This window comes from Rattus norvegicus, chromosome 4 (genome assembly GCF_021556685.1).
Source record: "Rattus norvegicus strain SHRSP/BbbUtx chromosome 4, alternate assembly SHRSP_T2T, whole genome shotgun sequence".
NCBI classification, from domain to species: Eukaryota; Metazoa; Chordata; class Mammalia; order Rodentia; family Muridae; genus Rattus; species Rattus norvegicus.
In genome coordinates, this window is record NC_141537.1 from 183,986,059 (window position 1) to 184,009,082 (window position 23,024).

Consider the following 23,024-nt stretch of genomic DNA (forward strand, 5'->3'; position numbering starts at 1 on the left):
TGCCGTGGAAGCGCCCACTTAGTTTGTACTTGTCTCCATCTTTCCTAAATTCTGTTTGAAGGTGAGCTTTAACGTTTTGTCTTTCAGGGCCTGGCTGGGTGAGACTGCTCAACTGGTACTTTCAAGGCTGACCGCCTGAAGGCGAGATCCGACTTCTGCAAACTCACTCCGCACACCAGATGTAAATAAATTTTCATTTCTCCAACAGAGGTTTCGGGTTTTTTGTGGTTTTAATGAGTCGTTTAATAAAGCCCCCATTTTGACGTGGCCCATTCACTAATTCCCACTTGTCCCTCTCAAACATGACCCAACCCATAACTGGGTTTTGTTTTTTTTGTTTTTTTTTTTTCCTTTGCTCACTTGGACTGAGGTTTTCAAGCCTCTGCGAATTTCATGGTGGTAATTACCGTGGGAATGGTGCCACTTTCTGAAAACACACAAATCCTCCAGCCATGAAGAGAGCTCCTCTGCCCTGAAAAACCGCTTGTGAGGGGAGAAAATGGAAGCAAAATACACACCATTCCTTGGGGGATATACAATAATCTAACATCTAAATGTTCCTAAGAAAATTAAAAAGGGATCTAGAAGAAAGGGAGTAATCTAGAGAAAACAAAGAAAAGGGAGGTTCCGGAGAATGAGGAGGGAGGAAGACCCTGAAGTAACTTTTCAGATGAAAAAGTAAGAAATGGAAGTATAGTTGTGATACTCCTTAAGCCCAGCAACACATAACACCTGGTTCAGTGACCCTGAGAGGATGGGTAGGAAAAAGAACGTTTTCCCCCAGAACTTGATACTGGTCCCTTGCTGCAAAGTGTGAAAATCAACTAAAAAAAAACTGACAAGATTCCCTGCTTTTGCTGTAGAGCCAACTATGCAGATTCAAACAAATATTTCTGAAATGCTACTTTAATTTTACAGCTAATTCCTCCAATACAATCCAAACCTACTTCTAAAGACCCCAACTTTTTTAAAAGTTCTACAACACCATTCCTCTGAAGGAGGGGAATAAAGAAACCTGGCAACTCCCACTAAAATGCAACTCTTAAAGGCAAAGATTTTTTCTTATATTTGTGTACAGCCGCCTAAAACAATGCCCGACACTTGATAGATTCTTAGTACCTACTTGTAAAATATTCAATTTTTTTAAATCTACTATTGACTTGTTTCAAGTTAAAATACCTTACAGTTTTTGCATTTGACCTAAAAGGAGTTTGGGGGTTATCATGATCTTTAATTGCCATCTTTGTCCCTAGGTAATAAAATCTGACAGCTTTAAAAAGTGTTTCCAGCCTGACTGTGGTTGTGTACATCTTTAACCCCTACACTTTGGAAGCAGTCACAGGCAGATCTCTTTGGGTTCTTGGCAAGCCTGATCTACAGTGTGAGTTCTAGCACAGCCAAGGCTACCCTGTCTTGAAAAAAACAAAAAATAAAAGTAAACAAAACTTTCCAAACTTCCATTGCTGACAAACAGCACTGGGCATACATTTCTGATTTGTGCTTTATGTTTCACCGTGTGTGTGTGTGTGTGTGTGTGTGTGTGTGTGTGTGTGTGTGTGTGTATGTCTGTGTGTGTGTGTGTGTGTCTGTGTGTGTCTGTGTGCATGTGTGTCTGTGTGCCTCTGTGTCTGTGTGTGTGTGATTTAGTGTGTGTGCGCGTGCGTGCGTGCATACGTGGGTGCATGCATATGTGTTTGTTTGTTTGAATATAGAGATTAGTTCTCTCCTTTGACTTTGTCTTGTAGCCTAAGAGGTTGAATACCAGTTGTTAGGTCAAAAGCATTTTTTTACATTGAGCCATCTCTCTTGAAGAAATGTTAGAATTTATGAGTTTTGACCGAGTCACCAAAACTAGTTTTAAATTATCAAATGCCTTGAAAGTATAAAAAACTGCAAATATCAGGGCTGGAGAGATAGCTCAATATTTAAAAACACTTTCTGATCTTCTGGAAGTGCCAGGCAAAATACCATGTACACAAAATAAAAATCTTTTTTTAAAAATTGCAAGTATAATATTTTTATTTTTTTCTTTTATTTAAAAGAAATACATCTGGCAGGTGTGGTAGTGCAGGCCTCCAACCCCAGCACTCAGGATTCAGGGCAATCTCACTGAGTTCCGAGCCAGTCTGGTCTTAATAGAAGAACCTGGAAGCTGCAGAGCTTCCTCTACTCTCAAAGCAGAGATCAAGAAGTAATTGGAGTGGTTTTCACAGGAAGGATAGGAGTAAAATACTCAAGAGAGTTCCTCAGGTATCTTTGAAAGACTCCCTGCTATCACTAGAATGGCCAGTATATTCCAACATTACTTTCTCCATTTTCTGCTTGAACATGTTATAACTGGCCCTAAACGGGGCCAGTAGCTCCTCTATGGGCTTCCCTTAAAATACTATTACCTAAACACCCTAAGGAGACTTTTAATCACGAAGAAAGGAAGAAATAATGTATGATTATTTGTGATTATGACTGACTTGCACCATGCAAGGGGAATACCTGAGTATGTTTAATGGCTACTGTGTCATGCTGACCTTATAATGAGTTCTCAAGAATTTTATTGTTGTTGATAACTACCCAGATGGTCTAGTTAAGCCAGTCACTTTGATTATAATGCACTATCCTTGCTATTAAATAGTGTTAAATAAATGAGTATTTGTGCTCATTTAGCAGACATTTAATGGGAATAATTATGGACCAGACAGTGACATCATTTCACAACTAGATGGCTCGGGCTGCTCAATCCTTCTAATTTGTTGCCATATAGTTCTGTTGATTTTTCTTTTAATGTACTTTATTCTTCCATATTTAATTATCGATAACTTAAAATTTTTTAGTGGTCTTGAAATTCAAGTCATATAAACAGTTGCAAAGATCAATTTTTTTGCCTGATTGTGAAGGATATTATTTGTAATTTAGCAGAATCTATAATGGCAGTTTCAACCAGTGATTGCCCTCTGATAGCTTTCGTTTGAATTTTTTTCATGTATCCAACAAATCTTTCTTTCTTGGTTTTGGTTTTTGTTTTTTGAGGCAGGGTTTCTTCGTGTAAGAGCCCTGTCTGTCCTGGAACTTGCTTTGTAGACCAGGCTGGCCAGCAAACACACCTTCTCCATGAAGGCAAACACTGGAAGAGGTGCTAGCATTAACATTTAACGAACATTAAATAAGGCATTTAAAGTTTACATCTGGGGCTGGAGAGATGGCTCAGTGGTTAAGAGCACTGACTGCTCTCCCAGAGGTCCTGAGTTCAATTACCAGCAACCACGTGGTGGCTCACAACCATCTGTAATGGGATCCAATGCCCTCTTCTGGTGTGTCTGAAGACAGCTACAGTGTATTCATATATACATTAAATAAATAAATCTTTAAAAGAAAGTTTATGCCCTCCTAAAGATTATAGTATATTAAAAAACAAAACCAATTTTTATTGATATATTTTATTTGCATCTCTTTACAGAGAATGGTTGCCTATCAAAATCAAGAACTTCCAAATAAGTAACAGTTGCATTTATGTTCTCCGTTACCCACGTTTAGCCATTAGGGTTACAGATGTACACCACTTAGTACAACTTTTACTTGAGTACCGGGAATCTGAACTCAGGTCCTTATGCTTGCACAGTCATTGTGCAATCCATTGATTTAATTTAACATTTAAATAATGGGATAAATGGATTTTTAAAGTAAATTTTAATAAATTATACATTTCAATGAGTGGATAAATGTAACCTAGTCTCAAGTATTATGTCATAATAGCACAACACAAACTTAAGAAGCCAGCGTGGTGATACTTGTCTGTAATCTACCTACTCTGGGGGTTGGGACATGAAGAGTACAGGTTTGAGACCACCCTGAGCAATTTAGCAAGACTCTGTCTGAAACTTAAAAAGAGCTGAGTAAGGTTGGGCAAGGGTGTATCTCAGTAGATGACTGCTTGCCCTGCACGCATTAATTCAATTTCCTGTACTAAGGGGGGTGGGGGGAGAGCAGAATCCATCAACACTATTCATCAATGAGTAACTTAAGACTAAAGAAAAACTTTTTTAAACCTCACACAAAACTATTATACTGTTTTGCTACTTGTTTAAGTTACTATGATGTGCAAATAGGACTGAATCAGAGCAAGACAGATAATTTTACACTCTTAGGTACAGTGTTGCTTACATCATATGAAATGCCTGGGTTCTCCCCAAACCACCCACTGCTATCAATTAAGTCAATACTTTGGAGTTGGCATAATGGTGCACACCTGGAGTTCCAGCACTTTAGAGGCTGAGACAGATGGGTCTCTGTGAGTTTAAAGCCAGCCTGGTCTACAAAGCAAGTAAGTTCCAGCCAGCCAATACATAGTGAGATCCTATCTCAAAAATAGGAGGGACAGGTAGGGGAGGGAAACTGCTACAGACCCTGGGAACAACAGCCCAAGAGTGACTCCACCCACAATGCAATGGGCCCTCCCTCACTGATCACAAAGAGGAAAAAAAATGCCTTACAACTGGATTTCCTCATTTCTTCAACCAAGGCTTCTTCCTCTCTGACGACTCCAGTTTGTGTCAAGTTGACACAAAACCAGCCAGTACAAGCTGTAAGTGGCATTTATTTTGCACTCTGAATTTTGTTTTTTGCTTTTTTCTTTCTTTCTTTCTTTCTTTCTTTCTTTCTTTCTTTTTTTTTTTTTTTTTTTTTTTTTTTTTGAGACATAGTTTCTCTATGTAGCCCTGGCTGCCCTGGAACTCATTTTGTAGACCAGGCTAGCCTCAAACTTAGAGATCTACCTGCCTTTGCCTCCCAAGTGCTAGGACTCAAGACATATGCCACTACTGCCCAGCTTCTCTTTGAATTTTCATAAACTATTTTTGTATTTTTAAAGATTATTTTCCATTTATTGTTAAATACGTGCTTATGTATGTCTTTGCATGAGTATGTATGTTTGAATGCAGCTGCCTACAGAGGCCAGGAGAAAGTATTAGATGCCCTGGATCTGGGGTTACAGATGGTTATGAACCACCCAACACTAGTGCTGAGAAACAAACTCTTCCTTTTTTAGGAGTGGTACATGCTCTTAACCACAGAGCCATATCACCAGCCATATAAAATATGTATTTAGTGTTTGTGGATCAATACCTTTCTCTGTGCCAAGCCTGGTTCAGCTTTGCTCCTTGTGTGGCCGTATGTTTTACCTCGACACTTTGCTTAACATCACCTCAGGGGCCCTCTAGTAGAGATGCCAAGTCTTTCTCGATTACATATAAAATAAGGCTTTGTAGCATGAATCCAACCGAATAAGAGTGAAGAACATTATCCACATTTACTTTGCCAAGTCACTCAAGCTTTATTTTCTGTCAGGCAGGCCTATTTCCCTAAAGCAGGGTTTGGGTAAATAGCATGGGACACAGGAGAAGAGAGGGTTTATATCGACCCCAAGACTGCAAGGCTAGGGGTTACATAGGAACTTGGCAGAACAAATCAAAATTATTTAGCGAAACATCCTATCCTATCGGAGTAGAGGTTAGGGTAAAGGGTGCGGAACATGTCAAATTCCAGAAAATAGGTCAAAACATGGTCAAAACCAAGTTCTACAGAAAGTGGGATTGACCTTGTTTTGACCTTTTAATTAGACGGCTTTTAATCTTAAGATGGAGTCAGGCTGGTCTGTCAGCAGTTAGGGAATTACTTCAATGTCTCCATGTTCAGTGTTCAGTTGGTGGGTGAGTAAGAAACTACTTCTTCCTCTTTCCTTGTGAATTCATTCACTCTGCCTGACTGATGCGGAGAGGAAGTAATGTTTTTCTCCTCTGTATTTTTTTTTTAAACACTCTGTCAATACCTCTTAAGCTACATATTAATTTCTACTTCATATTTCAGGTATGTGTTAGAGCCCAGAATCTGGATGAGGGTGAGAGCTCTCCTAATTTGGTCTCTGGAGAGCAGGGAGATCACGTGGGACCTTAACCCTAAAGACTTAGGGCTTTCCATGCCCCTGAAGGGGAAGAAGTGTGGCTCAGCATAGCCAGTTTCATCCTGGAGTTCATACACCACACTAAGACAGCAGAAGCTGCTTCAGTCGCTCTCCTCACTGTTGTGACTAGAACCTGATTTTTTAAAAAAAACAAAAACAAAAACAAACAAACAAACAAAAAAACCCTTAAGGACCCAGCGTGACGGCTCACACCCTTAGTTTCCTCACTTGGGAGGCAGAGACAGGTGGATCTCTGTGAATTCAAAGGCCAGCCTGCTCTACAAATGGAGTCCAGGACCTCCAGGACTCTGTTACACAGAGAAATTCTCTCTCTCTCTCTCTCTCTCTCTCTCTCTCTCTCTCTCTCTCAAGCTCGCGCTCTCTCTCTGTCTCTTCAGTCTGGCACCCCAGTCTACAGAATGGTGCCCCCCCCACAGATAGGGCTTTCACAGAAGTGTCCAGAGATTTGTCTCCCAGGTTCTGGATTCTGTCAAATTGACGATCAGTGTCAACCACCACAGATGTCTAACAAACATCTGTTAAATGATGTGTCACCATCATCTGTTTTTGTAAACCCAAATGACAGAAGAATGTAAACTTGGATGGGGCTAGAGAGATGGCTCAGTGGTTAAGAGGACTGACTAATCTGCCAGAGGTCCTGGGATCTGATGCCCTCTTCTTATATGGCTGAAGACAGCTACAGTGTGTGTGTGTGTGTGTGTGTGTGTGTGTGTGTGTGTGTGTGTGTGTGTGATTAAAAAAATGTACACTTGGGCTTAGCAGGTATCACTTCTTTAAAGCACTTACAGAGGACCTGGGTTTGGTTCCCGCACCAACATGGTGCCTCAGAACTCTGAAACTCCAGTTCCAGAGGATCTGATCCCCTCTTCTTGCCTCCCCGAGCACCAGCCACACAAGTGGCCCATGTATGTGAGGGGAAGAACTTGCCAACGTCACTGCTCCATGGTATGGTTAAGGGAAAGGTGTTTGTTGTAGGTAAAAGAGAGGCATGTGGAGAGAAAAGGCAGACTGCACATTGTCAGTGCTAGGGAGCAGGAGGGCAGGAGAGAGCATAGTGGGAAGAGAACAGTGGTGATAGCAAGACGATAGAGAATAACAAGAGAAAGAATAGTGAGAATGGCCAGAGATCAAGAGTAAGAGAAACAGACTGACTATGGCCCCCAGGTCTATAGGTGAGAGAAGGGACAATAGCAGGGGGCAGTGGGGGAAACTCTTGAAAAAGAGTATCTGGAAGGAGAGAACCCTGGAGGAATGAGAAGGCCCAGGGTGCCAAGGTATGGGCTTTGAAATTTTTGAAGGGACTGAGGGAGCCTAGAGGCCAGGATGGGCTTTGATATTCAGTCACAGGTACACATCAGGGAGAGCCAAATGTCTACCACTTCTGAGAGATGGAAACCAGTTTCACAAGTTCCTGAGATTCGAATGCTAGCTTTTATCTAACCACTAGACATCTTCCTATAGTCCAGGTTGAACTGGGCCTAGACTCAGTTTCGGACAGAGTCAGTGGCCTGCCCTTTTTGGAGGAAGGGGATGCTGACCAGTTTTTTTTTGTTTTTTTTTTTTTGTTTTTTTGTTTGTTTTTTTTTTTGTCAGCTAGGCACAAACTAGAGTCATCTGAGAGGAAAGAAAGGAAAAACCTCAATTAAGAAACCTCTTGGGGGGGTGGGGGTGGGGATTTAGCTCAGTGGTAGAGCACTTGCCTAGCAAGTGCAAGGACCTGGGTTCAATCCCCAGCTCCAGAAAAAAAAAAAAAAAAAGAAACCTCTTGGGCTGGAGAGATGGTTCAGCAGATAAGGACACTGACTGCTCTTCCAGAGGTCCTGAGTTCAATTCCACATGGTAGCTCACAACCATCTGTAATGGGATCTGATGCCCTATTCTGCTGTGCCTGAAAACAGCTACAGTGTATCCATATAAATAAAACAAATCTTTGAAAGGAAGGAAGGAAGGAAGGGAAGAAAGAAAGAAACAAAGAAAGAAGGAAAGAAAGAAGGAAGGAAAGGAAGAAAGAGTGCTTCCATAAGACTGAGCTGTGGACAAGCCTGCAGGATATTTTCTTAACTTGTGATTGATGGGGAGAGTGCAGCCCATTGTGAGTGGTGCCACCCACCCCTGGGCAGTCTGAGCAGGCCATGATTAGCAAGCCAGTAAGCAGCCTTCCTCCATGGCCTCCGTATCAGCTCCTGACTCCAGATTTCTGCTCTATTTGAGTTCTTGTCCTGATTTCCTTCAATGATGAACAGTGCTGTGGAACGGTATGAAAGAAACAAACCCTTTCTTCCCCAAGCTGCTTTGGTCATGGCGTTTCATTACAGCGACAGTAACCCTAACTAAGACGGAGGCAGGGTGGAGTGTTCTGCCCTTTGACCTTGACAGTCTACAAACATACATGTGGGCAAAACAACCATAGACATACATTTTTTAACAGAGAAAAAGGATGTAAACTTACAAAGCCACTATGGAAATCAGCAAGAAGTTTTTACAAAAGCTGAAAATAGGTGCTGGCAAGACTGTGCTTGCTCCAAAGGTTGGCAATCTGGGTTGACCTCCAAGATCTACATGGTGGAAATAGAGAACTGACTTCTGCAAGTTGTCCTCTGACCTCCACAGACATGCCGTGATGAATCACACACACACACACACACACACACACACACACACACACACACACAACACACACACTATCAACAAATGTGATTTAAGAAAAAATATTAAGCTGAAGAAAGTGTTACTATATGAACCAACTTTCCTAGTCCTGGATGTGTACATAAAGGTCTCAAGGGCCTACCTGCACCTCCCATTCTCATTGTTGTCCCATTCACCATAGCCAGACAATGGAACCAGACATGCAGTGGGACTTTCTTAGAATTATTTATTTTTATTATCTGTGTGTTACATGTGTATGAGTTTGAGCATGTCATGACATACATGTGGAAGTAAAAAGATAAGCTACTAGGAGTTAAGCTTCTCTGATCATGTAAGGTCCAGGGATCAAACCTAACTTATGAGGTTGGTGACAAGTGCCTTTACCTGCTAAATAAATACATGCAAAATAAAAAATAAAACTCTAAATTGGTGTGTGTGCATGTGTGCATGCATGTGTGTGAATGTGTGTGCACAAGTATGTGAGTGTGTGTGTGAGTGTGTGTGTGTGTGTGTGTGTGAGAGAGAGAGAGAGAGAGAGAGAGAGAGAGAGAGAGAGAGGCTATGATATTAGAAAGGGGATCATGAGCGCAAAGGAAGAAATGTTAAGTGAGGAAAGAGAAGGTAATAGGATATACATGATAAGAGAACAAAACAGAAAGTCAGATTATCTGGGGGAAGAAAAGGCACCAGGGCATGGAAGAACAAAGGGACAACAAAGTATAATGACACATATGTATAAAAATGGCATATTAAAACCCATCATTCTGTAAGCTGACCTACATTTTCAGTTGAAAAAAAAAGTTTATAAGCCCAAATGTGGAATCAGCGCTGGTTTTCTTAGAAGATAAGCCCACATAGGTGAGGAGAGAGTAGGCGAGGTTACAGAGAGCAGGGCAGGCCACAGGTTAGAAGGATGACATGAATATGTACAGAAACACACCTAAAATGTTAGCACAGAAACCACCACATAGAATTGACACAGGCTCACAGGCTGTGCTGTCTGGAAGCCTCTTTGTCATAACAACTTTTTTTTTTTTGAAGAATACTGATTTGTCCAGCTTTCATCTGTTTGAAAATGTTTATGACCATGGAAGAATAAACAAGTCCAGGTTCCTAAACTCTCCCAAACTTGTAAGACAGCAAGAATACCAGATCATGTTGCTTGTACTATGAAAAGTATCTATGCTAGGGGAGGGGCTTATGAAGTCCAGGCAGGAATGTGGTTGAATAGAATTTATCATGCATGCCCTGTAAAGATTTTTCTTATCTGAGGAACCATTTTAGATGAGATTGTTGTTTCTCCATTGGTAACTTTATGACAACAAAATCCTCTGTGTGTGTGTGTGTGTGTGTGTGTGTGTGTGTGTGTGTGTGTGTGTGTGGTGAGCTTTTTCTCAAACAACCGTGTATATTAAACATCACAGGCTGGAGGACATAGCTCGGTTGACAGAGTGCTTGCCTTACAAGCAGGAAGCCGGGGTTCAATCCTCGATTCTGCATAAACTGGATATAAAGGTAAATACCTGTAATCCCAGTATTAAAGGTGCAGAGGCAGATCAGGAGTTCAAGATCAGCCTTGGATACATACTGAATATGAGGCTAACTTGTGGTACATGAGACCCCGTCTCAAAAATAACAACCACTACAGCAGCTCCTGTTACTGGCTAAGTGGCAGAATAGGAGACTCAGTTGAAGTTCCCTCAAGTCAGCAACACCTCTGACCTTCTGCCTGCCTTTCACTTGTCGCCCCCACCCCCGCCCCCAGGCAGTTCTTAGAAATGCTTATCTCCTCCAGCCCTGAAACTGGCCAAAAGTTCCTCTGGCCCTTTGTCTGATGAGGATGATAAGACCTGTTTCTCAAGGGTCTTCCCTGTAGGTAGACGAGACAAGCTGAAGAATCCTAACAGACAGGCCTTGCTGGGTTTCCCACCTGACAGTTGTCTGTTAGTACTTGATTGTGATCATCCACTTTTGATCCAATCCCGTTGCAATATTGCTGTGTGTTGTGTTTGATCATGCCTACCTAAAGAAGTTTCCATAAAGACCAAATGGACACGGTTCTGAGAGCCTCATTTTGCATGAGCCCATGGATGTCGGGAATGGGGTTTCTGTGGCAAGGGTTGCCAAACACCTGTGTGTTATGGGTTGCCCTGGTGCTGTGTTGTATTCTGATGTTAATTCTGCTTCCTCGAGAGGGGACGGTGGGACAAGAGGTGGATCGAATATTCAGGTGATTTCCTGTGAACCTTCTCCCTATTTTAGAGCCTGCGATTGGGCAGTGGAGGGGAAAGGTGGGGCTAGAGGTTTTAGAGAGTGGGGGAAGACAGGAAGGTGGAGAGAACAGAGGAAGATGAGGGAGAGGGGAGGAAATGAAGATGAATAAAACCACATGGCTGGAAAAGTCGAAAGTAAGAAAGGATGTCACAGCTGGGGAGTAGAGCAGTGTAGTCGTAGATCTGCCCAATCTATGCACGCAGCTTATAAATATAACTGAGTTTGTGTTCTTTGTATGGGCATATTGGGGTTAGAGATTTAGCACAACAACGGAGCGTAGAGCATCTCATCCTTCACACTTACATGACAAAATGCCCCGCCCCAGTCTGAGAGCTGTTGAGTAAATTTGTTGTAAATGAGACATTCTAAAACACTGACTGGCAGTGATGGAGCAAAACCAGTTGAAACCATTGGGGCTAGTGATGATCTCCCACCTCTGGGATCGGACACTCTCTCCAATATAGTTACAACCCCTGCGCTAAGGGAAAGGAACTGAGCATAATGGCTCATGTCTGTACTCCCAACACTCAGAGGGCTGACACAGGAGGATTGTCACGAATCCCAGTTATGAAGAGCAGACATTCAGTCAAACATAGAGAATTCAAAGCCAGCCTGATTTACATATGAATTAGAGATCAACCAGGGCCACATAATGGCACCCAGTATCAAAGACCACGTAGGGGAAAGAGTAGGCTGTAGTTTAGTAGTAGGGCACTTGCCTAAAATGTGTGGGTTCCCTAAAATTTCCTAGGTTCCGTTCCCAGCATAAATAAATAAATAAATAAATAAATAAATAAACAAACAAACAAACAAACAAACAAATTGGGGTCCATAATCCAGTGTCAGTTGCATACCTGCTTTGTGCCTCGGGGAAACCTCTGTGTATCTGGTCTCCAGTGGGCATTGGTCCTGTGCAGTGTGTATTCAGATGCTGATTTCTGTGTCCGGAGATCACGCTAGTTTTGTCATGATTATTGAACCATTTCCTGTATCGCTGTTGTGTAAAGAATGAGCCCTAGGGGCTGGGGATTTAGCTCAGTGGTTAGAGCGCTTACCTAGGAAGCGCAAGGCCCTGGGTTCGGTCCCCAGCTCCGAAAAAAAGAACCAAAAAAAAAAAAAAAGAATGAGCTCTAAATATATTTGATTGGGTAATAAAGAGCTGGCTATGGCTGGGCAGAGAGGATAGGACTTCTGATTCCCAGGCCAAGGGTCTCAGGTAGAGAAAAGTAGAAGAACCACAAGGAAAGAGGTAGAGAGACCAGGAGGGTTTGCCACGAGGATGCATGTGGAGCAGAGCAAGCCAGGACAATGCTAATTTTGAAGGTACAGGACCACATGTCTGATACTTTAGAGGGTTAAGATAGATGGATATCTGCCCAGTCATAGTACTATAGCTTGTGAATAAACTTAATGGGGCTCTGTGTCAACTATTGGGGAGCTAAAACAGGAATAGACAAGGTTTTCACGCTACAGGCATCAGAAGCAACCTATGCAGTGGTGAAGGAACTGAGTCTGGGTTTGTTTGGTTTTCCTCTCTATCTACAAATAGCCCTTTCCCGGACATCTACCTGAAATCAAGAGTTGATATCAACATTATTTTTAATGACATTTGAGACTCAGCAGATGTAGGAACAGAGCCGCCTGGAACCTTGCTCATCTGACTGAAAACAAGCTGAAAGGAATGAAGTCACCTTACAATTCCTCTTCAGGACTGAATCTTGCCTGAATCGCTCCTTCAGGGAACTATAGACCACAGTAAGACCGCTCATCCCTGTACAAACTATCACAAAGGCTCTTACTTCTGCCGTTCTGAAAACACACTCAATCCTTTCCCAAGTCATTTGCTTCCCTCCAAGAACCACCCTTCCTTCCCCTTCCCCTAGTAAGACTACAGGCAACAGAAACAAGAAATCCTAACTGCCCCTCTCAGTAACTTGCCACTAGGTGCTTTCTTTTGTGTGCCTGTTGGATATTAAGTAAACTGACTCTTCCCCGCCTCCTCTGATTTGTTTTGGATATATGTGAATTTGATTCACCGATCTCAGCCACTGAATCTAAGAATGAGGAAATGTTTCTTTCTCTTATACTTTCAAATAATTAGGTAAGGCATACATACCCACATAATGTACTTAAAGTCAACTAACTGACTGTAGGTGTTAAGCACATCTACAAAATAACTTAACAACACCCAATTTAATTAAAGATAATACAAAAGCCTCGCTAAACTGATACATGAAACTACCACATAAGGGACAATGGGACTCGGGAGATAGCTCAGTGGTTAAGAGTACGTTCCATTCTTGCAGAGAACCAGTGTTCAGTTCCTAGCACTCACTTATAGTGGCTCAAAACCCTCCATAGTCCCAGTTCCCAGGGTCCCAGTGCCTTCTTCTAACCCCCAAAGATACCAGATACACACACACACACACACACACAGGCAAAATGCATAGATAAAGTAAAATAAATCTAAAAATAAAATTTTTGAGACCACTAAAACCCTAAATAATAGAATTTATTGATTGGCCAGAAACAGGGACAAAAGAAAAAAAGATCCAGATTTTGAGGCTCAGAAGCAATGGTTTTCATTCTTGCTCTGTCTTGGCTTGAAAACTTTGTATATGTATGGCATCTGACTGGTTAGAGCTGCAGAGGGTGGCCAGGTGACCAAGTTCTACATGTTGATGAGCAGTGAACTCCTGCCCCATGAGTGCCGTGCTCGGAGTACAGTTCATCAAGTGAACACATTCTCCTGGATGCTAAGGAAAGAGCACTATGTTACTAACGGTGACTAAGGAGGAGACAGGAGTGAAAAAGTGAGGACATTTTCTGAACCATGAGGCTGCAGGCTTCCTCTGGGTGGTGGCAGACTGACCAATGAATGCAGTTGCTTTAATCGTTTGGAATTTAAGTAATTAGTGTAATTAGTGTAACCCTGAGCACGGGTTTACAGGCTTTCTCCTTCGGACACAAACTTTATCTAACTGGTGTTTTCGTGAGGTCCGTTCCTGTTTTTAGGCTTGGGTTTCTTACTAAATGACCCGTGGGTATGGCTTGTAGATGATACGTTTGGCACTTTGGCAACTGTAACAATGAAAGCCTGCAGCAGAAGGATTAAGCCCCTGCATGGCCAGGTTGTAAATTGAGTCTGGATATACTTCACTTACTCAGTAAGATGGTAACTTGCTGCCAACAGAAACCTAAAGAAGCACTTTCTGCAATTAATACATTAACTGTCATTAATGGCTTTGTTTTTTTACAGACCAGCCAACAGTCTTGGTCTGGATAAACAGGTTCTGAGCACATGAGCTCAGGAAGAACAGGACCAGCAAGGATCCAGCTGGAAAGCACTGCCTGGGTCCCAAGGTGAGTTAAACCTGGAGGTTAGAGGTACTAAAGATTCCATCTATGTGTCAGGAAGGATTGGTGACATATTTTACAGCTGCCAGTCCAGATTTTACTAAATCTTTCCTACAGTACTCAGGGTAGCATGCCTCCATATACCACTTCTCCCACTCCTGCTCCTGAATTACCATCTTCAAAAGCTTACAGGAGCTGGCTAGGGTAACAGGAACTCAAGGCCAGCCAGGCTTGGCTTCATGAAACCCTCTCTCCAAAAAACAAAACAAAACAAACAAACAAACAAAGAAGGAAGACAGGGAAAGGGAAAAATAAAGCAAACTCTTGGATTCTTCATGTTTTCTTGGAGTTGTCTCAGAATCACAGCTAAGGCAGAGAGGAATGAATGCTGACTAGAGGCCCAGAAAAACAACAAGAAGAACAGTTATCAACTTGATCTCTTTAGGGCACACCTTCCCTGGGTTGTAAGCATCTAATCTACGACGCCTATTGCATTTTATCACTTGAGAAAATGAGCTAGAGACAAGCAACACACCTTGTGTTGCTAATGAACACAGAATCAGTCCTTTCCAATGGCCTTTAATTTTTTTTTTTAACTGTGTAAATGTGTGCCTGCTCACACAGAGATTACAGGACAAGTTGTGGGGCTCGGCTCCCTCCGTTCACTGTGGGGACCCCAGCGACGGAACTCACATCAACAGACTTGACAGCAAGCCTTTTTACCATGAGCTATCTCATGGTAACTTTTGATTTTAAATACTCTAGGCTTAATCCAATTGTCTTCAAGCCAACATTGTGTCTACTTGGTGTCTATGGATAATTTCCTAGGAGAGGGCTTCCTCTTCAGTCTGTAGCTTGTTATAAGTATATTGAGACTGACAGTGTGACTTCAATGTGGTGTACGGTTCCCCAAACACTGGTTCACTTGGGACAGACTTTTCATTTCTGACTCATTCCAATGGCAGCCAAAGGACACAACAGAGAAGTCTTTTTTTCTTTTTGGTTGTGGTGGTGGGGAAAGAAATGGGATGGAGGGTGGTGTTTGAGATAGACACTTACACGGTCTTGCCTGTGATTCACCACAAAGGCCAGGCTGACCTTGAAATCCTATTTCAATCTCCCAAGTACTGGAATTTCAGGCATGTACCACCACCACCACCACCACCACCACCATCACCATCACCACCACCACCACCACCACCACCACCACCACCACCACCATCACCACCACCACCATCACCACCACCACCACCACCGAGTTCTGCTCTGCCTCTACCTTCAGCCTCTGGGCTGTGGTGAGAGAGACATGGTCACATGGCAACACGGCTCTCTCATGTCCATGATCTCACCCACACATCAAACACACTTCTCTGAACATAAAGGTAAGAGAGCTCCGCCGTGAGGTGGGAATGGAGAGACCACCAGCATGTTCCTATAGCTGCTGCTAGTAAACACAAGAATCTGGTGTGACTGGGGAGGGAACCAGAATGTTTCTCAGTGTCCCTGGGACTTCTCACACAAAGGCCGAATTACAAGAAGGTTGACGTGGGAAAGGCCCTCAGTGATGAATTTAGAACATTCCCACAGTCACCTCACCAAGCTGAACGGTATTTTTTTTCTTTTCTGTCAAGGTGTAGTGAGTGGCACAGGGCTATAATAATCCTAGCACTCAGCAAAGCAGATTCAAGGATTGTCACAAGCTTGAGGACAACCTGTCGGGGCCAACAAGGACAATATAGTAAGACACCATTTCAAATATGCACTTCTTTCTTTTCTTCTTTCCTCTGGTCTCCCCAGTCTCTTTCTTTTTCTCTTTCTTTCTTATCACTGAGATACATCCCCAGTCCATGTTTAGCTTTTATTTTGACACATAGTTTTATGAAGTCATCTAGGCTGGTTTTGAACTTTCTTTTCTTCTGACTTAGCTTTCTGCAGCTGCTCCATGGGACACAGCAAAAATTTGCATTTCTTTTTCTTTCTTTCTCCCAGCATCTCTTTAAAGGCTCCTGGTTGATGGGTAGTCAAAGTATCTGTGATTACATCAGCTTCAAATGCCATGACACTCCTTGTGGAAAGATCCACATTTCTTGACATTTGTGTTTCTGTTACTTAGAAGTTGATATTACACTGGTCATGTGACCTTACCAGCCCTGGACATCTCCTGGCTCAGATTCTCTGTTTCTATAGAGAGATAACTATTATATGAGAGACAAATCTAATTTCAACAAAAAACATTTCTGTACATATATAAATATATATATATATTTTTTTTTTTAGAAAGGTAACAAAACATACTTCGCCGTGAAGATTAAATGAGGTAATAATATCTATGGCATTAAGACGCTTATTAAATATAACTCTTATACTTAAGATTAATTATTATTAGCTCTTACTAAATGATACTTGAGGGCAGATGAATTTTACTAGGTGCTGCGATCAGTGAGAAACTACTCACTGAATACAGTTGTACCCAGCATCACATAAACTGGGCTTGGTGGCACTAGGGAGATGGAAACAGGAGGGTCAGAACTTCAAGGTCAGAGTCAACCACACAGGGAATTTGAGGCTAGCCTGGAATACTTGAGACCCTAACTCAAAAACAAAAATAAAGAAAATAGGGCTCTCCTATGTTTTCTCACGGCTTTCCTTCTGAATACTTTGCATATTTGCAATTATGCATTAATTTTGCATTTATGTTGTATGCACATTTACTTAATATATCTTCCTTTTTAACTAAACATCCAGTGACTAGAATCCCATATCTTTGTTATCACTTTGTACCACTCATCCTTTCTAAGGTAGCTGGGATTCACGAGGCCCTTAACAGTTGTTGAATGATGAATAAGTCCATGTCTTCTTGGGCTGGGGGTGTAGCACATGATAGAGTGCTTTTAGAGGTTCCAGATTTAATCCCTAGCACTGGGAAAAAGAAAATCCACATCCTTCTGGTAGGCATCTTCTGTGGAAACGGATAGTACAGTTGGACACCAGCAGACATCTCAGGCACACTGCCCTGCAGGCTCTCCAGTCTCCCGATGCCCCTTTGCAAGTTTGCCTTTTCACTCCTAGTCAAATGCAGGCCCAGATGTACATGACTGAGGCAAACCGAGCTTTAAGATCAAAATTCCTGGCAAGGCCTTTTTTTTTTTTTTTTTTTTTTTTTTTTTTTTAAAGATTTATTTATTTATTTTATGTACAGCATTCTGCCTGCATATGTGACTGCAGGCCAGAAGAGGGCACCAGATCCCATTATCCCATTACAGATGGTTGTGAGCCACCATGTGGTTGCTGGGAATTGAACTCAGGACCTCTGGAAGAGCAGTCAGTGCTCTTAACCGCTGAGCCATCTCTCCAGCCCTCCTGGCAAGGCCTTTATCCCAGCATATCAGGAGGAGGTGGGGGGGGCAAAGGCAGAGATGAGCCTGTCTTAGATCGGGGCCGGCTAGGTCTACACCATGGTGAGTAAGTTCCAGGTCAGCCACGGCTACATTGTGAGGCAAACTGAACGGCTGCTGAAGCACCCCCATGGTCAGCTACTCTTTGTGGACCCTGCCTCCCAGATCCTCACTGAAGATTAGATCTCATCATGGCTGTCTCCCCACTGAATCCATCAAAGTTGCTCTCTCATTTTAGTATTTCTGTTCTCACATTCTTTTTTTTTTCTTCTTATCTCTACACCTCCCAGCCCTTCCCCTCCTTCCCAGATCCTGATCCTCCATTTTCCTTAGAAAGGAGCAGGCCTCCCAGGGTTATCAACCAAACAAGGCATAACAAGATACAGTAAGACTAGGCACCAGCCCTCACACCAAGGCTGGACAAGGAGGAGGAAAAGGGTCCCAAGAGCGGGCAAAGGATTTAGAGACACCTCTCTCCTACTTTTAGGAGTCTCACAAAACACCAAGCTAACAACAGTAACATATGCGGAGGGTCTAGCTCAGACTCATACAGGATCCATGATTGTCCTGTCAGTCTCTGTGAGCATCTATGAGCCTTGCTTACTTGATTCTGTGGGCCATATTCTCATGGTTTCCTTGACCCCTCTGGCTCCTATGTTTCTTCTCCTTCTTCCACCGGGTTCCCCAAGATCCCCAAGGAACCTGATAGAGATCTCCAATTTGGGCTCTCTCTGCCTATGTTTGGCTATGGGGCTCTACCAGCTGTTGGAGGAAGCTTGACTAACCATTGGGCAATATCTATGAATACAGCAGAATATCATCAGGAATCATTTTATTGATTTTTTTTCCTATACTAGGTCTCAGGGTTATCCTGCCTCCAGTTCTTGGTCATCTAGGTAGTATCAAGCATGGGCTCCCTCTTGTGGCATGGACCTCAAGTTAGACCAATCTTTAATTGGCCACTCCTGCAATCTCTGAGCTGTCATTTCCTCAGCACATTTTGCAGGTCGAAGGTTTTGTGGCTGGGTTGATGTCCCAGGCCTACCTGGAGGCCTTGCCTGGTGACAGAAGTTGCCTGATTCAGGCTCTGTATCCTCCATCACTAGGAGTCCTTACTAGGGCCACCCTCATAGGATCCTGGGAGTTTCTTCTGTACTAGGTTACCACAGCACCCCCCAAATGGCTGAGGCAGGCACTTGGGTGTCTTTCTTCTGGCCGGGGCCCCAACAATACCATTTTTAAAAAACAACTGAGTAATACTCCGTTGTGTAAATGTACCATATTTTTCTTTATCCATTTTCCTATCGAAGGACACCCAGGTTGTTTGCAGTTTCTGGCTATTATGAATAAAGCCCCTATGAACCCAGCTGAGCCAGTGTCCTTGTGATAGGATAGTTCTTTGGTATATATTTTCTGGGTCTTTGGGCTGTGCTTCCTCTCTTTCTGTTCCTATTATTCTTAGGTTTGTTCTTTTCATAGTGTCCCAGATTTCCTGGGTGTTTTATGTCAGGAATTTTTTAGATTTTAACATTTTCTTTGACTGGTATGCCTATATTGTTTAGCATGAATTCAATGCCTAAGACTCCTTCCATCTCTTGTATTCTGTTGGTGAAGCTTGCCTTTGTGGTTCCTGTTCACTTACCTAGGTTTTTTTTTTTGTTTTTTTGTTTTTGTTTTTGTTTTGTTTTGTTTTTTCTTTCTTTCTTTTTTTTTTTTTTCGGAGCTGGGGACCGAACCCAGGGCCTTGGGCTTGCTAGGCAAGCGTTCTACCACTGAGCTAAATCCCCAACCCGTCTGTATTTTCTTTATTGGTTCTATTTCTAGGTTTAGGTCTTGAAAGATTTTACTCATTTCCTCGCATTGTTTTGTTTTTCTGTGGCTTTCTTTAAGGGATTTATTCGTTTCCTTTGATTTTTTTCCTCTATTTCGTTAAGGTGTTTATTTGTTTTGTCTTTAAGGATCTCCAATCTTATAAAGTTGTTTTTAAGGTCTTTTACCTATGCCTCAGCCGTGTAGGAATATTCAGGACTCAATGTAGTAGTATAGCCGGGTGCTGGAGGTTATTATCTGTTACTGTGTTTGTAAGCTGGCGACTAGGCATCTGGGTTTGGAGCGATCATAGGACTAGGTGCTGATTTCTGAGTTTGTCTTTTCCAGATGGGTGCTTTGTTGCTTGGTTTCTGTTTCCTCTCTGGTCTTCAGTCAGGTGTGGAAGGTGTGGTTTAGCAGGGGTTCTCTGCCTGATTTGGGGGCTGGGACATGGCAGTAAGGAGTGGTGGGTGGGTGGGGAATAGGGTACAGCACACTGAGAGAATGGGGGATGGGACCACAGATGGGCAGCATACCTGGAGTTCCAGTGGCCAGCATGGCCTCTGGTCACTGTCTTGTTTTATTTTTGTCTTTATTTTTACCCTACTAAAAGTTAAACACACCCAACAAGTTATGTGTGGGTCTCGAGTGGTCGCTTCACACCCCCCTACATCGTCTTCCGTGTTCTTTTTTTTACAGAACTCCGATGCCCACGTGGCCGCCCTGCTGTAATGAGTTGTTTGTACAACATGATAATCTTGTGCCACAAGTCGGCAAATACCTTGGGCATAATTCACATGCAACCAACACACTGATGGTTCTCTGCCCTTTCTCACTGTGGAGATTCTTAATAGTGGTCTTTGTCTGTTCTGCAGCTGACAGAGGGGGCGGGATCAACTCACTGCCCCTGGTAACACAACCCAAGTGACAGGGATTTCAAGAAGGCCAGAGAACAGGCAGCTTTCAAGGCACCTGTCTGCATAAATTAAGCCTTATTAAATACTCTGTTACAAAGACAGCTTTCCTAATGAGTTCCTACTTGCGGCTCACTCTTTCCAACTTGTTATTCTAGGAAAGCAGCAACTTTGTCAGACTTGTTTAGATGAGCCTTTTACAGCTCGGTGAACCATGGGGCTCAGAGAGGGGGTTGCCATGCTTTTCTGGTATTCAGCTTCAAAGCCAGTGCCTACAGAGAGAACGATGCCCGCCTCTTCTGACCATGCAGTTTCTTTTTTTTTTTTTTTTTTTTCGGAGCTGGGGACCGAACCCAGGGCCTTGCGCTTGACCATGCAGTTTCTTGAGTGATCACACGTGCCCAGAAAGGAAGACATGAAATTGAATCATCCAAATCACGGTTTAGAACCATCTGAAAAGAACTATGAAAACAGGTGCGTGGAATCAGGTGAGTTCAGCTCCTCCAAATGAAGAAATAAAACAGCATTGGGGTTTACTAAGTTTGGAGAAAAGAAATCTGAAGTCGGGGCTTAGTAGGTAAGAACATTGACCGCTCTTCCAAATACACCCACATGGCGGCTCACAACTGTCTGCAACTCCAGTTCCAGGGGATCTGATATTTTCACATAGACATACATGCAGGGAGAACACAAACGCACATAAAATAAATAAATAACTAAATAAATAAAAAATAGTTTAAAAAAGTCTGAAGTCGGGGCTGGGGATTTAGCTCAGTGGTAGAGCACTTACCTAGGAAGCGCAAGGCCCTGGGTTCGGTCCCCAGCTCCGGGGGAAAAAAAAGAACCCAAAAAAAAAAAAGTCTGAAGTCATTGTATGCAATAATAAAGCCTGTGCCGGAATTAAAGGCATGTGCTACTTCTCCAGGCCTGACCCTGAGCTCTTCAGCATTCTGTCCCCGCCTTCCAATTAGCTAGAGCTATTAGGCTCCGCCATGCAATGGAGGCACAACTCCACACACTGAAATCCTCACTGACCTGCCAGCGAGCACTCATCACGAGCCCCTTCTTCGTAATATTCTGCAGAAACAGCGAAGATAGTAGAAGGGGTGAAGGATACATGGGTATAGATGTTCCAAGCAGTGGCCCCAGTGGCCATGAGAAACCAAATCTTTTAGACTCTCAGACTCCATCTTGGAGAACTTGACCTAAGGTTCAACTCAAGTTAAATAACAGGCCGGTACCTAGCACCAGTTTCCAGGTTACCCCCGAAACAAGACCTGTGTCTAACACCAGTTTCCAGGTTACTCCCCAACAAATCTAAACCCTCAGGTTACAAGCCGGCCCCTGACACTTCACTAACAACCACCGATCAGGAGGAAAGCAGAAGTTTATGGTTTGGCTGCCAGCACCAGCCAGTTATGTTAAAGGCCATAATGGCCCCTCGACCAGATGTTTACCAGGCTAGACACCCATTCTTGTCTCTATAAATACTTGACTAAAACTAGGCTCAGGGCTCCACCTTCCTGCTGTGTCAGGGTTGGGGGTTGAGGGTAAAATCTAATGCAATTACATCAGAGTCAACTCTTCGGTGGTCTTCGGAGGCTCACAAATGTCTCCTCACTGCGGCTTGGTTTTGCCCATCAGTAAGTATTAGTGGCCCGAGGACCTGGTGCTCATCTTGGTAGACACGGATTGTCTTGACTTCTTTGTGGGTTGGGTTGCCCACCCCAAACAGGAAGAAATCGGGGATCATAGAGAGTAGAAGAAAACCAAGAAGCCCAGGGAGGTGATGAGTAGGTTGAGAATACATCCCAAACACCCTGAAAACCATTGCAAACAACCTGTCTATGGGCTTTGCACGTTGGTGGTCTCGTCTGAAACACGAGGCCCAGTAGCAGCCCTGGGAGACCCTGGCGGAAGCTCAACTACAGAGACCTCTGTGTGAACCTAAGCTGTAGTTTTTAAGTGGGAAGAGGAACACGAGAGGAACAGACTAGAGGGTGCCATGTCCTGAGTTGGAAATTGATCCTTGATTACTAAAAGCCCTTTTCCTGCCAGTATTACCTTTCGCTGTTGTTTTGGGTTACAGACTCATATAACTTCAGGCGGGCCTCAAAATCATTTTGCAGTCAAGACTGATTTCAAACCCTAAGCCTTCTGCCTCCGTCTCCTCATTTCGCCTGGCGTAAGAGTATTGGACAGAACAGGATATGTCCAACTCTCACGAGAAGAGAGAGGGAAGGGAAGCTACTCAAGAGAGCAGTGCAGAAAAAGAAAGAGAAGGGAAGGAGACAGTTTTAGAGAGACAGGTTACAGAGAGAGAATAAGCCAGACACAGGTAGGGCTGAAACAAGCCAGAGTTAGTTTGAGGCCAAGCAAAGCAGAGAGTCAGAGGCTGAGAGAGAAGCCAGATTGAATCAGTCAGTTTGGAGAGGAGTTTGAGTTATCCAGAACGGCTGAGTTATCCAGCCAGCCAGAGATCAGGAAGAATAAGAAAGAGTGAGCTTATTCAGCAGCAAGTCTCAGAGGCAGGGAACATTCTAGGCCTGGATAAGACTGTGCAAAGGCTAGAGGCTTCCAGGACTAGGTCTACGTTAGAGACTGAGGCAGTGAGTCTCAGAACTGACAGTGAAATCACAGTGGCTTGTCACTCCAACT